Below are 15,685 nucleotides of genomic sequence, written 5' to 3' on the forward strand. Positions count from 1 at the left end.
CATTGAAAATTCCAAAAGAAAATTAAGTCTACTAATTCAATTCAAAAAAATTCGCCCCCCACTAAAAACTTGCTTAATTACATAAATAGCCTCTAGGCTCATAGTTTTTGAAAATAACCAGAGTTCAGTTTTAAATTCTATCCTAGAGTTAAAAAAAGTCTTGCTTAAAGATGAATAAAACTTAAATGACCAAGAGCTACAAAATGAATGACAACTCATTGATAACCCGATCAAGATTCTAATGTGGTAGAGGAAACAACTAGTTTATCCTGTTTAGCTTCAGTGCCACGTACATTTCACCACTCCAAGTGTGCCATTGAGAAGTTGAGGTTGACCTGATAATGCAGGAGCCCAATATGCAGAATGCATTGTTTCCAGAATTCTTTATCCATTTTTACTTGCATGAATTTTATTTTATGTGCTTTCAGATGATCAAAGCAAACTGCTAGCATTGACTCAATCCTAGCCACTCTGGAGAAGTCATCCGTAGTTAGAGATTTTGTTTCTTTAATGAGTTGCACTCTCTCATTGAAAATTTTGACCATGTCTGTTGCATGCTTGATTGTCTGTCCATCATCCTTCAGGAGATGTATATCGATGCATTTCAAATCCTTTTGCATTGTATCGATGAGCTCTTTCAATCCTTTTAATAATTTGATGGATTCTTCGTGACCCTGTTTGATGATTGAGTTTCTCCATTCAATATTTTTCTTTAACACATATAGTACATTATCATCCAAGTTATCCATAGGCTTCTTGGAAAGAAATTTCATGATCCCAAATTTTTGTACATCATTCATTTGTGCTAAAACCGCTACCCATTTATTTCTTTCTTTGTCCCATGTTGTAGCTTCTAACTCCAACTCTTTACTCACAATTATAGCATTCTCATACACCTTGATTAAGATAGCAATGTGATCTATGACTTGCTGCACTATGGAGTCAAGCCATTCATCAAAAATCTCAGCTATCATACGACTTCTTTGAACCTGATCCAATAGCTTCTGGTTTACTGGTGATTTAGGATCAAAAGACAATGCCATTTGTGACAGAGGCTAAGGACTCGGGTGATGTATGGAATTGATATATTTTACCATTTGTGTAACAACCTGTTTCAATTCCCACTTGTCCTTCTCATCCCTCCAAGTTCTGGATAGCATTCTTTTGGTGGAGGATTCCAAATGTTTGGCATCCGCAGCTCTTGAAGCAACTCCTAGTTCAATTTTCTCAATAGCGAAATCTTTTTCAATGGCATTTTCTGGGTCTTTATTTGAGATAGGCTTCACCACTTCTTCTACCCAGTTCCCTGTGTCATCATCGACCTCCATCATAGCCTCTATTTTAAGGTTTTGGGGTTTAGATATTTTTCCAAGACACTTACTAACCATATCTTCCATGGGAATGGTAATAGGAACCACACTGCTTTTCTTGCCAATAGAAGCTCCAAGCCATCGAGAAACACTGGAAGATTCTTTGGGCAGAGGTGTCTGATAATCTGGTAGATCGACAATAGTCATGATGCTCATTGGGTTTGGATTTTATTCAGATTCTTTCTCTCTATCTGCATCTTGAACTAAAGGATTATTTGACACCTGCTCATCCATGACCACCTGGGTTTCCTCACTCGAATCTAGGTCCACAACAAGCTGGTCTGTTGCTGGTTCGTGGTTTCTCTTTCTTCTCCTAGAATGGGTGACTCAAACCACTGAGGAGCTCAAAGGGGATTTCTTTGACCTCTTGGTTTGAACTTCTCCAACTTTCGGCCTTGTGGAACCTCTAATATCAACAATTACATTAGAGGAGGAAGTGGGAATTTGTGTTGCAGCATGAAGTGGACCAATTGTTATCTCTTTAGGAGTAATGATTGGCTCCTTTCTAATTTTGTGGTCCCTCAACCACTTCTCCGTTCTCCTTATAAAATTGAAGGACTTGGCATGGATACTTTCTTCTTCTCTCCTGTCCCAATCAATTTTAGGGATGGGTTGCCCTTGAACCTTTACATTTAATTTAGGGTCTAACACATCTTCCCCCTCTTCCTCTTGTATTGTTGCCACATTTATTGACAATCTCATTGTAACAATCTACTGCAAAGTGAACCTTGACGATAATCTCCTTCTAACTTCAAATTCATCGTGACAATTTTCCCAATAGTCTTATTATTGGGGTTCATGAAAGAAATTTGCATCAACATAAAAATGTTCCACAACATAGCCTCTATTATCAAACTTACGTCGGGCAATGTAGGGCTGTAAATTCAGTTTCTTGAACTCTAATTCTAGGTTCAAAGCATCAGAAATAGATTTGCAACTATAATATCCAAGTTCAATTGGGAAGGCTACTCCAGATTTACACTTTGCCCCTAACTTTTAATCAATGTGGGCAAGCTGTTTGCAAAATTCAATAAGTATATAGCTATCGAAGGCATACCTGGGCAATTTGAATGGTTCACCTTCAAAGTCCCTACTCTGATGTAAGTAAATCTAGGAAATTGAATAAAATAGCTTCCATATATGCTGACTAGCTCCATGGCTTCAAATAAAATTATTTTGTTTCTGTCTCCCTGCAGTTCAAAGACAAGTCTGCTTGTGAAAATATCATTCCATCTTGTAACACTTTCAACATATCTCTGTTGTTGCACGTGTGGATAATAATCATAAACCTTTATGCCATCCACACAAGGCTCATGATGTAACCCTTGCAACTTTTTGGTACAAGCTAGAATATAAAATAGATATGAAGACATGTAAAAACTAGATATTCTGATTAAAATACTCAAACCCTCATGAAGCCTTTCAGCAATAACTTGTGCCCAGTCAAGATATTTTTCACCAGCCAACAATACCTGAATGTAAAAATACATCCAGTCCTCCAAGTAGAAAGCATGTGAATTCCCTTTGAGTCTGTTTAACAAAATCACAATATCCCACACCTCCATTATGAAATGCTCTCTTATAAGAGGTTTGGGTAATTGGGAACCCCCTTTCTGAAGTTTTAGGAGCCAATTCCTGACAATGACACTCTTGTAGGTGCTTTTCTTCTTAGAGAAGAATAAGTATGAAGTACCAATGGACCAATCTTCATACGACTCCTTATGAGGAATTCCAATTGCGACCATCATCGTTTCCCTATTGATTTCTACTAACAATTCACCACTGCTGGTCCTAATGCACCTGTTACCGACATCGTACCTGTTCATACATGCTATCACCAATTCTGGGCAAGGGGCGACAGTTGGGAATGCAACAACTTCAATCAAGCCACTTTTAACAATTCTTTCCATCATTGAGTTAGCCTCAGGACTACTAACAATTCACCATTGTTGGTCCTAATGCACCTGTTACCAGCATCATACCTGTTCATACATGCTATCACCAATTTTGGGCAAGGGGCGGCAGTTGGGAATGCGGCCACTTCAATCAAGCCACTTTTAACAATTCTTTCCATCATTGAGTTAGCCTCGGGATTTCTAGCTCTTTCCAAAAAATCTCCTAAGTCAGCTTGGGCTAAAGAAGTGTCGCCCAGTTTTGGAAGTAAAATGACTAAGCATGATGTGCGGACAAGCTTTAGAAGAGTCAACCTCATGATGGCCACTTTTGCATTCATCAAACGATTTCTAGAAAGAACAAAATTCTATTCCAAAGAAAAGAATTTTACTATACTGACTTTCTGAGCTAGTAACACAACGGAGAAGAAATTATCAAAACTCACTTGTTACTACCTTCAAATTTGTGTAACCCTTGGAAGTATGGAGCTAAAATTACCTTCGGTGCCCTACGCTTCTCTAACAATAATAGCTACTAATTTGACAATTTGAGAACTTACATATCAAGAGGTGGAAAAACTAAATAATACCTACGCACGCCTCATAACAATTCATTCAAGCATTTGAGATAAGTCATGATTTGATGGGATTTTGATAACTTTCTTTATTACATATCAACTCTACACAAACATCTTGATTTTTCATGATTTCTTTCCATAATTAGAATTTTAAAACACGATATGCTCAGAATGTTCCTTTTGTCACGCCACCTTTGCTTATTAATGTCCTTGGGGCCAACTTGAAATGAACTTTTGAACTGTGAACCATTTAACAAGAAGTTCAATGGTTCAAGTTCAACATGAGAGAACAAAAGGACTTCCACCTTGCGGCTCAACACAACTAAACTGGGAACGAGCACTTTAGACAAACATAAAGGAGGACCTTGAACTTTGATCCTTGAATCGCTTTAAGAATGGTTCAAACGTTCAAGTTCAAAGCCGACTTAACACATTGATGCTCAGCCGCTTAACAACAAAACAAAGCTGCAACACACACAAAGGCACCAGTTGAACCTTGAACCAAGACGTGGGTTCAACATACGGGTTCATTGGGATAGAAAAAGTGAGCCACAAAGAAAAATGTACATAGCCAAGGATGGATTAAGCCGAATGGGGATTGCAACATTAATGACACTTTATTTTGCTGAAATTAACATTAACATCAACTCTGACTAGGGACTGGGACTGAGAAGGACCAGGAATGGAACCTAGAATCTCTGGTTACACACGCAAGTGGAGAAGGACAAAGATCTGTCCACAACAAACCACACTACAAGAAAACAACCAACACAAAAAAAACCTATGTATAAAGTAGGAGGAAACCTGCTTATAACTGATATAACTTTAAATCCTGCCCATTGTAGGACAAGGGCAGTAAAGTTCCATTAGGGCATTCAAGTTTAAATGAGTTAGGGTCTAATATATGTTTAATCATGAATGGTCCTTTCCACAGAGAATCAAATTTCCCATGAGTTCCTTTTGGTTCCCTGCATTTGTCCCAAAGCAAGACTTGATCTCCCAACATAAACTGCCATGGTCTAGCTCTGTGATCAAAAAATTTCTTTACCCTGGCATAATGTGTAGTGATGTGATCCACCAACTCTTGCCTCTCTTCCTCAATTTTTGAAAGGTACATAATTCTCTTTTCCAGAGCACTTTGGAAGAATTCATCTTCTATCACTTTCTGCAACCTAACAGCTGATAACTCAAGGGGTAAGGACAATTGAGCTTCTACTCCATATACCAATTCAAATGGTGTCATACCTATGGAACTTTTAGGTGAGGTCTTGTCTACCCATGGTGCTTCATATAGTATTTTATGTCAATCCTTTGCATTCTCAGCCACCAATTTTCGCATTGTAGAAATCAAATTCTTATTGCTAGATTCAGCCTGGCCATTTCCTTGTGGATAGTAATCTGAAGAATGAGATAAGAGGATGCCATGATCATAAAAAAACATGCTGAGTTCTTCAGAAGAGAAATTTGGGGCATTATCAGTCACGATCTTCCGGGGTACACCAAACCTAGTCAAGATGTTCTCTTTCAGGAAGTTACAAACAATTTCTGAAGTAGTCTTTTTGACGGGGACTCCTTCTACCCACTTCATAAAATAATCGGTAGCTGTGAGGATATGAGTATGACCAACACTAGATGAGGGATTCAATGAACCAACAAAATCTAAACCCCATTGATTAAAGGGTTCATCTATGATCACCAACCTTAATGATAATGCAGCTAATTGGGGTCTTCCTGAGAACAACTTACATTTCTTGTAGCTTGCAACCCACTTATATGCATCTTTAAACATACCTGGCCAATAGTAACAACTCCTAAGGATTTTGAAAGCTGTTACGGTAGATGAATAGTGTCCTCCACATGCCTCATTATGAAAAACCTGTAAAAGCTTCTCCTTCTGCTCCTTCTCAACACACCTTAAGAATGACCCATCCAAGCCTTTTTATATAAGATATCATCCATAATCACATATTTGGCTGCTTTCAATCTGATATTTCTCTTTTCTTTTGCACTTAAATGCTCAGGACATTCTCCATATGTCAGGTAATGAGCCACATCAGTGAACCATTCATCTTGCAAGCTGACAAATAAAGCTAGTGGCAGTTTGTTTTCTTCCTCCTGGTTTTCAGCTATTAAATGACATAATCCTTGCCCCAAGACTAACTTGGTCGGTCTGATATCCAGATCAAACCTTTGAAACCCAGGTCGCTCTATTATTCATTTCCACCTCTCGCTGAGGTATATAATACCTAAAATGCTTGAGAGCTGTAACAACCGCAAAGGCCTGTTTCTCGACTAATGAGTAATTCAATTCATTCTTTTTGAGTGGAATACTCATGAACGCAATAGGGACTTCTTCATTCAATTCATTCTTTTGCAGAAGAATGCTAGACATTGTATGTTCTGAAGGATAACAATACTATTGGCAAATGCACACTCCAATGATAAATTGTAGGTGATTTAAGGTTTTGTCATTGATGGCAACCTTATAATCATATGATACTGGCAGGCACCATCACCGGCAGACTCTACACCGACATACAGTTCACCGGCACCGAAAAGAAAGATTACCAGCACCATGACCAATAGGAATTTTGTTTAATTATATTTTGTATTTAATTGTAAAATCTTTTTGTAAGCTGACATGGCGGATTGTAATATAACTCATATAAGTATGAGATCTTGTAGATCATTTAGGAAGTGAACATGGAAGGATTATTGCAGAGCTTAAACCAGTATTGAACCTAGCATAGCAGACACTGATCTGAAGAAGTACATGATATTGGATTTGTATAATCCATTTTTGTAAGTCAATGTGACTTCTTTTTTAATTGAGCAGTGAGCTTTAGGCACTTGGCCTTCCTGCATGTGCAGGCCCCTATTGTATTAGTAATATTCTCTTATTGGCTAGTAAGTGAATATTGTGGGTCACAAATCCCACCAAGGTTTTTCCCACATCGGGTTTCCTCATTAAAAATATTGTGTTATGGTGTGTCTTTCATGTTGTGGTTGTTGTTCTCATTTACTGCATTATTTTTGGTTTACCGGTACTCAGTTTTGAAATGTTTTGAAATGTTATAATTCAAGAAAATTCATATAACGGTCAGATACTGATTCATCCCCCCCTCTCAGTATCTTTGGGAATCCTAACAATTGGTATCAGAGCTTGGTCCTCTATTTTCAAAAGCCTAACAGCTTGAGGAAGATTCTGACACCGGTAGAGATGGAAAACTTGAGAAAGCAATTAGAAACAACTCTTTCAGACTATGATGCAAAAGAAGTGAAGAATATCAAACTTGAAGATGATCTGAAGGTTGCATAGGATATCATTTGAGGACTCCAAGAAAATATCACTATTGCAAGGAATAAGAGAAGAGAACTTTGTGAAAAGATGCAGAATGATGATGATGAAAAATAAACTCTTAATGACCTAGTGAACAAACTGAGACAAGAAAATAGTACAATGAAGAATGTGATGCAAGATATGACTATGAGATTTTGCAAAGAGACTGAAAATCAGAAGAAGAATGAAGATGACTTGGCTAGAAGAATCAATGATGCTGCAAATGAAAATCTAAGACTTAGTCATGAGAATGATATGCTAAAGACAGATCTAATTCACTTAGAACATGACAAAATTGAACTTGTGAGATAGAAAGATTTCTTGGAAAATGAATTGTCTACTGCAAATCAACACAAGGAGAAATTCAAGAAAAGTTCAGAAGAACTTGATGACATGCTGAAGAATCAGAAACCTAATGGTGATACAAATGGCCTTGGCTTTGAAGTTGGTGAAAGCTCTAGTACTGCAAACAATCATGATCACAACAAACCGGTAAGACAAGCTAATGCTTACAAATTTAATGGGAAATGCTTTAACTGTAACAAGTATGGTCATAGAGAAAATCAATGTAGATCTAGAAATTATCAGAATACTAATATACCCACCGGTTAATGTTCTAAATGCAATAAAGTTGATCATAATTCAGAAAACTGTAGAATGAATGTAAGATGTTATGTTTGTGGAAGATTTGGACATCTATCTAATCAATGCAGAACACACACCGGCATAGGATATGGGAAAGCTATTCAGAAAAACAATGTGACCCGTTGTAACAAAATTAGACATATTGCAAAATTTTGTAGAAGTAAGACATCACTGACACACAACAAAGGACCCAGCTTGAAAGGTAAAGAAAAGGTTGAAGAGGTAAAGCAATAATTCTCAAAGCAATGGATCAGAAAGTCAGATCAGAATGTTGATGGGAATACTCCTCCATTGACAGAACAAAGTATCACTCCACCGGTAGGAGACTCTTCATCTAACTGAATGAAAATCCCTTGGGGGTTTGGCAACTAATTGAAAAACATGCTAATATACCCTCGGTTGACGGTGAGAAGTTAAAATTACTTCTTTACCGCCAGATGAGTTAAGTTTGACTTAATCGACAGGCATTAAATATGGCAGTTGAAGAAAATGACATTATAAAGTAAGTGTTTTGGCTCCTTTTTCATTCATCGAGCATTCAAATCTTCGAGAGCACGAAAATTTTCGAGAGAAGGCATCCTTAGCGAAAAAGTGAAGTAGTTCATCCAAGCACTCATCCTAAACGCAAACTGAGGTATTTATAATTATGGCTTCTTCATCTGCACCTGAATTTATTGCAAACCCTACTGTGATTGAGGTTATCAAGCATCCTAGACCCGTATTCAAACTTATTCCCAAAATTGCGAAGGATGACACCCTAGGAGCATTTTCGAAAATACCTAAGGGAGTAGTTTATGCAGAGGATCCTAGAATGTATATACATTGTCATATTGAGGAATTAGGAGATGATGAAATCAAAAACATGTATAGGACTGTAATCTATGATGGAAATGGTAATGTCAAACTGAAACACAAGGTAGTGGAAACCCTAGGTTTTGTGGATATTCTTAGCATTCCTAATTTTCTCAAAGATGTGATAAGAATAGTCCTAAGCAGAGTCCATGGCGAATTCTTTTGGTTGGATTCCATCCATAAGATCACTAAAGAAGAAGTTAGGGCAGTAATAGGCTTACCTTCCACCGGTAGCAGACTTGACAGAACTAAGAAAGATTCAAATGACACCGTGACAACCTTAACTGGTGCAACATTTGACAAAAGATCCCTAAGAGTCAATGATGTGAAGGACATCAATGCCAAATTTATCAGTATGATTCTTGGTTATAAGGCTACACATGCAAATAGGTTAAACTCAGTATCCAGCCTATGTATTAAAAGTTCATATGACACGGTGAACGATAATAAAAGAATTGATGTATGTGAATGGCTTAAAGATGAATTGATAGAAAACCTGAAGAAAATCAAAGGTGATAAGAAGGGAACTTTCAGATTTGGAAATCTGCTTGTATGTTTAATGTTATACATTACCAAGGAAGTACTCGATATTGGTAAGAAATACTTTGGTTTTGATATATCGGTAGGAAAACAACTGTTGGACATATTGAAAAACATGGGAGATGACATAGAGAAACATATAAATGAACATTTTCAAGCACTGAAGGCTCGAATGAAGACAAGAATAAGACCATCTCAAGCAATTGTTGACAAATATCAAAAGGAGATATGCTTTGTAATTAAGAAAGATGAAATCTGGATGGAGGCAGTTGTCCCTAGAACTCTTTGGGTAACTGAGATGGGATATGAGACCAATGATAACATAATTGAGACCTATGCAAAAGCCCTCCTTGAAGCACCAAAAGAACCATCTGAGAAAGTTTTTGGCAATGCATAAACAATTGAGAGTGGCATCCAATCTTAGAAAAGAGTCAAGAAAACTGAACAAATAGTGAGGAAAGGCACAAGACAAGCTAAAGCAATTAAAGAAGATGTACTTAACAAAACTGGTATCAAGGAAAGTGAATTGGAAGGACTTCAACCGGAAGCTCATCTTTCACTGGTTGCAACTTCTTTTGAAAGTGATATACCGGCTGAGTTCAAAAGGGTAGTAAGGAAAAGAAAACCCTCACCGACACCCTCACCTACACCTAGAAGAACAAGACAAAAGCAATAGGCAGTTAGGCCTCCAACTAAGAAGTTAACTCCAAAGAAAAAGAAGGTAAAACAGGCTAATGCTCCACTGGACAAACTTCTAAATGAAATAATTGAGGATGGAAAATTGAAAAATATTAGCAAGCTGTATAACACACTTTCTAATGATTATAAAGAGAGCATAGAGAATAATGTAATTTTACACTTAGACATTTACAAGAAATTTTTGGTGGAAATTGTTGATGATATACCCAATGATTTATACAGAAGACTAGAAGCTAGAAGGGTAGTTATTGTTGAGTTAGATAAAAAGATAAAGATAGAAAAATTACTTGCAGTTCACCCAGTGAACTCCACTAAAGAGATAGATGAATTAATCAGTGAGGCCAACCGGACAGTATTTTCAACCGGTCACCAACATGTAGCACTAATGGCAGACAAAGTGAATGAAATCACTGAAGAAACTGCAGATCAATGGGATATATTCTTTGTTGAAAAGGAAAAACAAGAAGAACTTAAAAGACCCAAGACTATCAGAGTCTACCAAAAGGACAAGGATAAGGGGAAAGGTAAGGTAGGTGGACCTCCAAGCCTAAAGATAACTGATAACCTGCCCCCACCTTCTTCTGATACTACACCGATAAATACTGTTGACAAACAACCGGCAACAAAGAGTATGGAGACTCCTCATGAGGATACAAATCCTGAGTCTAAAATTTTATACACTATGAACATAGACACCCAAGAGGTAAATATTGTTGTTGATAAAGAGACCACTGAAGATAAGAAGAAAGATGTGGCTATTGAGCCACCGGTTGCAGATGTTGAGATGGGGTTGCGACACAAACTGAACAATCAGTTGATCCCTTGTCTACTAGAATGGTGACTGATACTGTGATGCTAAAAATGTGGTATATAAAAGGCATACACATATAATGAGACAATATAATATAATTGAAAAGATTAATTGAAAACTAGATTAGAAATGCAAACCATAAGCCTTCCTTGAAATGTCCCATTTTCCTCTATTCTTGAGGACCTTGAAGGTGTTGGATTGATGGGCTCTCAGCGGAGCAATGACCTCCAAAGTGACAACTCAAGAGTTGAGTAGCTATTTGATCATGATTGACTATGGAAATGATATGAAATGCATGATTTATTAAACTAGATTAACATGCTATGATAAATCCAAAAGCTAATTACTAGATAATTGAAATGCAAATTGCCTATAGTAATGATGCCTACATTGATATGAGATGGGATCCTTATTGCTCCAAAATGGGGGATATTTATAGGAATTCCAAGGCCAAAGATGAGGTGGTAGGAATCGACGGTCCAGATCTGATCTGAAGATATCAAGGGCCAAGATTGAGGAAGTTGGAGAAGATGTTGGAGGAAGGGACACTTGTCATCTCTGTGGTGACAAGTGTCAAGGAGCCTTGCTCATGAGAGGGCAAGTGTCCAAGGGAGGAGACATGTGACAAAAGTGCCATGTGTCTCAAGGAGAGAATATCCACACCATGAGAGGTTAGGATAAGGAGGTTAGAATGTGCAAGATAGGATAGAGTTAGTTAGACCCAAGATTAGATTAAATGGGTTAAGTTAGGGGATGGTTAGGTTGGGTGGTTAAAGTTAGGAGCCATGTGCTCATTTGAATTTAGAAATTCAAATAATTGGAAAATGGTAATTAATCTCAACAAACTTGAGTTTGTTAATCGTAATTAGGGATTAGAAGAATTGATTAATATGGGGAGACATTAATTAATTTAGAATTAATTAATCAAAGGGGGATGTGAGATGAACTATATAAATAAATCATTTAGATTTATTTGCTAGTAGATGAATAAAGAAATTAATTAAATTGCTTGTGAATTCAATTAATTGGGAAGGGGAATTAATCAAATAACTGTGTATTTAATTAACTATTTTCAGACCATTTTTAGGTGTATACATTTTGCCCCTCTTTGAAGCGATGTGTGACGACGCGTTGATTCAAAGAAAACTTGATTGATTATGTTGCTGATATTGATTTTGATAGGATGTAGATTCGATCTTGATTTGATGCGGATTTGGTTTTGATATGATACTAATTTGATTTGGAGATGATAAATCTCGATATGATGTCGATTCGATTTTGGAGATGATAAATCTCGATATGATGCGGTTTCGATTTTGGAGATGATAAATCTCGATATGATGCCCCAGACACTGTTTGATAGATATCGATGCGAGGATGCCCCCTCGGGAGATGAATCGGATAATTTTCGAATGTTTGTGAATTTTTCGCGATTTTTTTATTTTTTTTTATTTTTTGAAATTATTTCGATTTTTAGAGATTTTTAGAGTCAATCCGATTCATTTCCCGATAAGAAATTTGAAAATGCTGCCCTGCCAGGCTGATTAGTTGATTAGATGATTAAAAATAAGTGGAATTAAAATCCCACTTAAATGCCCCATTATGAGTTTAAAAAGGTGAATTCCTTTTTACCACTCCTCATTTGTGCACTACAGTTTTTGGAGAAAATTTGCTCTGGAAAAAGGAAATAGCGATCCCGTACCACCAGCTTAGGTTTGAGTGAGTTCAGCATTATGAGTGTCCTTCGGCATATGGTCCACTGGTACGTACTTCGAGAAAACCCAGCTTTGTTAATTTTTAGTTGATTTTTGAAAATTTTAGCTATTTACATAAAAATCATTTTTTAGTGTTTTTGTCAGATGGGTTGGGAAGAAAATTGTATTTTTGAAATGGGTTTTTCAATTTCCAAAATGGGTTTTTTTCGGATTTTAAAAAAAAATTCCATTGTGCATCCAAAAAAAAATAAAAATTTATACATGCAATTTTTTTTTGCTAAAAAAAAAATACATTAAAAAAATTATTTTTAAAATTTTTTTTTTGGTAGGAAGAGGGAATGGCGGTGGTGGAGGCCCGGCGGCGGCCGCCACCGACACCACCATCGGCACTGCCGACGCTGCGGGAGGCGCCACGGGTGTTACCGTAGTCGCCGCTGACACTACGAGTGCCACCGCCGCTGCTGCCGCCACGGGGGCTGCAGGGTGGGGAGGGTGGTTTTTTTTTTGGTTTTCGCAATTTATTTATTTTTTCGGTTTTGACAATTTTTTCGTTTTTTTTTTTTTATTTTTCGATTTTGACAATTTTTTGTTTTTTCTGATTTTTCGATTTTGATGATTTTTTTTGATTTTGACGATTTTTCATTTTTTTTTAATTTTTTGATTTTTCGATTTTGACGATTTTTGAGAAAATGATTTGATTGGTCGATTGGTTGACTTCGATGTCAATTTGATTTTGGTTTTTGATGGGTAAGATTTGATTAGCTATCTAATTGATAAAATTAGACGCTCCTGATTGATAAATTTGATGATAAATTTTGATTATCTCAATGCACGTGCAAGATGAGATAAGTTTGATAATGACCTCATGATAGAGGAGTGTCATTGATAGGGCCCCGATGAGATTTGATAAAAATCTCAATTGAGTAAAATAAATCGATAGATAGATTGATTTGATAGATAGATAAATCAAGAAACTGATATGATGAGATGATTTGATTGCAGGAGCACTTTACCATTCTTCAGTCTTGGGAGTGTTTCCCGAAGATGGATGCTGATACCCCGCCTTAGCTAGGCGGAGCAAGACCATATTGGCAGGTGTGGTTTGTCTTCCCTTCTTGACATACCCCGACCTTTGATAAATCGGGGATTACTGACAGCTTTAGCAGAGCGTTGGCATAGTGAGCATAATACGTTTCATTTGCCAACGGGAGAGATTACGGTGACACCTGAGGATGTCTATCGGATTCTGCGCATCCCTGTGATGGGTGATCTAGTATATTATGATCTCAGCGAGCAGGGTGGGACAAAGGCACTTTGCAAAGTGTTTGAGGATGATGAGATAGGTGGGTATGATATTGCGTGGCAGGAGATGCTAGAGTTAGGATATGCCACATTATCGATTGTGCTTGCCGGATTTATTGGAGGCTTCCTTTGTCCTGATCATAGGTCAAAGGGATTATCTATTGGATGGGGTTGTCTGCTTGAGCAGATGGTGACAGAGGGGACCCGTTTTGCATGGGGGTCATGTATATTGGTGCATTTGTATCATGACTTGCACTGAGTTGTGTATCAGGGATCAGCTGCGTTATCAGCAGGGGTGACCGTGCTTCAGATATGGGCCTGGGAGCATCTACCTATCACACAACCATTGGCTGACAGAGATAGACCTGTAGGCAAACCTTATGTTGAGGGGTATCCAGGTATTATTGTCCAACAAAAGCTGGGCAAATTAGAGTATTGGCGATAGGCCTTGGATGATCTGGATACTGTGATATGGAGACCATATAGGGATTGTGAGATTTGGCCTAAGGATGCAGTGGAGATACCATATGTATTCATGACACGATATCTGATTGGGTCGACACCCTATGTCATCGAGTGATTCCTTTGTATGAGGGTGTTGAGACAGTATGGTAGGATATAGGGTACAACTCATTATGCTCGTCGGAGATTGGATGTGGCTACTTGGGGGCCTTCTATTTCATATGACCAGGTATGCGCAGAGTATCGATCATTGGAGCCATTAGATCATCTTCTAGGCATGATGGATAGCGGGATGACACATGAGCATGCTATGCACTGTACTATACACAGGTTTTCGAGGCTGACATGTCCGGATGAGCCAGAGCCAATTTTTGATGAGGATGATGAGAGGCTACGACGCAGAGCTCCTAGACAACAGAGGGATGGTGAGGGGAGAGATGATAGCAAAGATGGGGATGGATATGGAGGAGATGTAGGAGATCATGGTGCCAGAGATGATGATGGAGGAGATGATGATGGGGGGATGATGACGGGGGAGATGGTCGAGCAGTGGCAGTGGCAGCGATAGGCACACCAGGAGCTAGCAGTTCTAGATCTACCAAAGATGTATATACAGATTGGATGGCCCGGGTGGTTAAACACAGGAGATTAGGTCCTGGGGATCAGGGGCATCAGGTCCCAGAGCAGGAGGTTCCCCCGATTGAGCAGGTACCTATGACAGTATCACGGGTTGAGCAGCCACAGGTAGAGGCACCTCAACAGATCCTCATTAGGATGTCATCGCATTAGCAGCAGGCTCAGATTACAGACTTACAGGCTCAGGTTTAGCAGCTAGAGAGTCGACTAGCAGAGAGGGACTCTTAGATGGCCTAGCTAGAGACTCAGATGGCTTCTCTCCTAGTTGAGAGAGACACAACTATGGATAGGTGTCGGCAAGCCAAGACATAGGTACAATTGTCAGGAGGGTCTACTTCAGGGAAGACCGCCCTGAAGATGATGCGCCAGGGGATCCGAGAGGCTGAGTATTACAGGACATTATACTTTACTACTGTTCCTCCTGATCGGAGGGCTCCAGGATTTTCACAACTGAGCAGGATATTGGGACAGAGCCAAACTGAGAGTCGAGGAGTGACAGGGCCACTTCAGAGAGCTCCCCCAGGTGGGGACTCAGGTACAGGGGTACCAGCTGGTGCTACTCTACCTGTCACATCAGGACAGAGTTTCGCTCCGCGTCCGAGTGGTCACACTGATATGGGACATTGATCTATTTATGTATACACCTTTTTGTGATGAGATATTGATGATTCCTGCGATGTATAGCTGTGATGTATCTCATATATTTTGTGATATCATTGTACCTTGGACATTGATCTTGTTTTGATGATATGATATGCAGTTGATTCTATTCGCTCTACATGACCTATGAAATGATGGATCCATTCTATTTGACATATGATTATGGTGTGCAGTTACTTTCAT

This window comes from Cryptomeria japonica, chromosome 2, assembly GCF_030272615.1.
Source record: "Cryptomeria japonica chromosome 2, Sugi_1.0, whole genome shotgun sequence".
NCBI classification, from domain to species: Eukaryota; Viridiplantae; Streptophyta; class Pinopsida; order Cupressales; family Cupressaceae; genus Cryptomeria; species Cryptomeria japonica.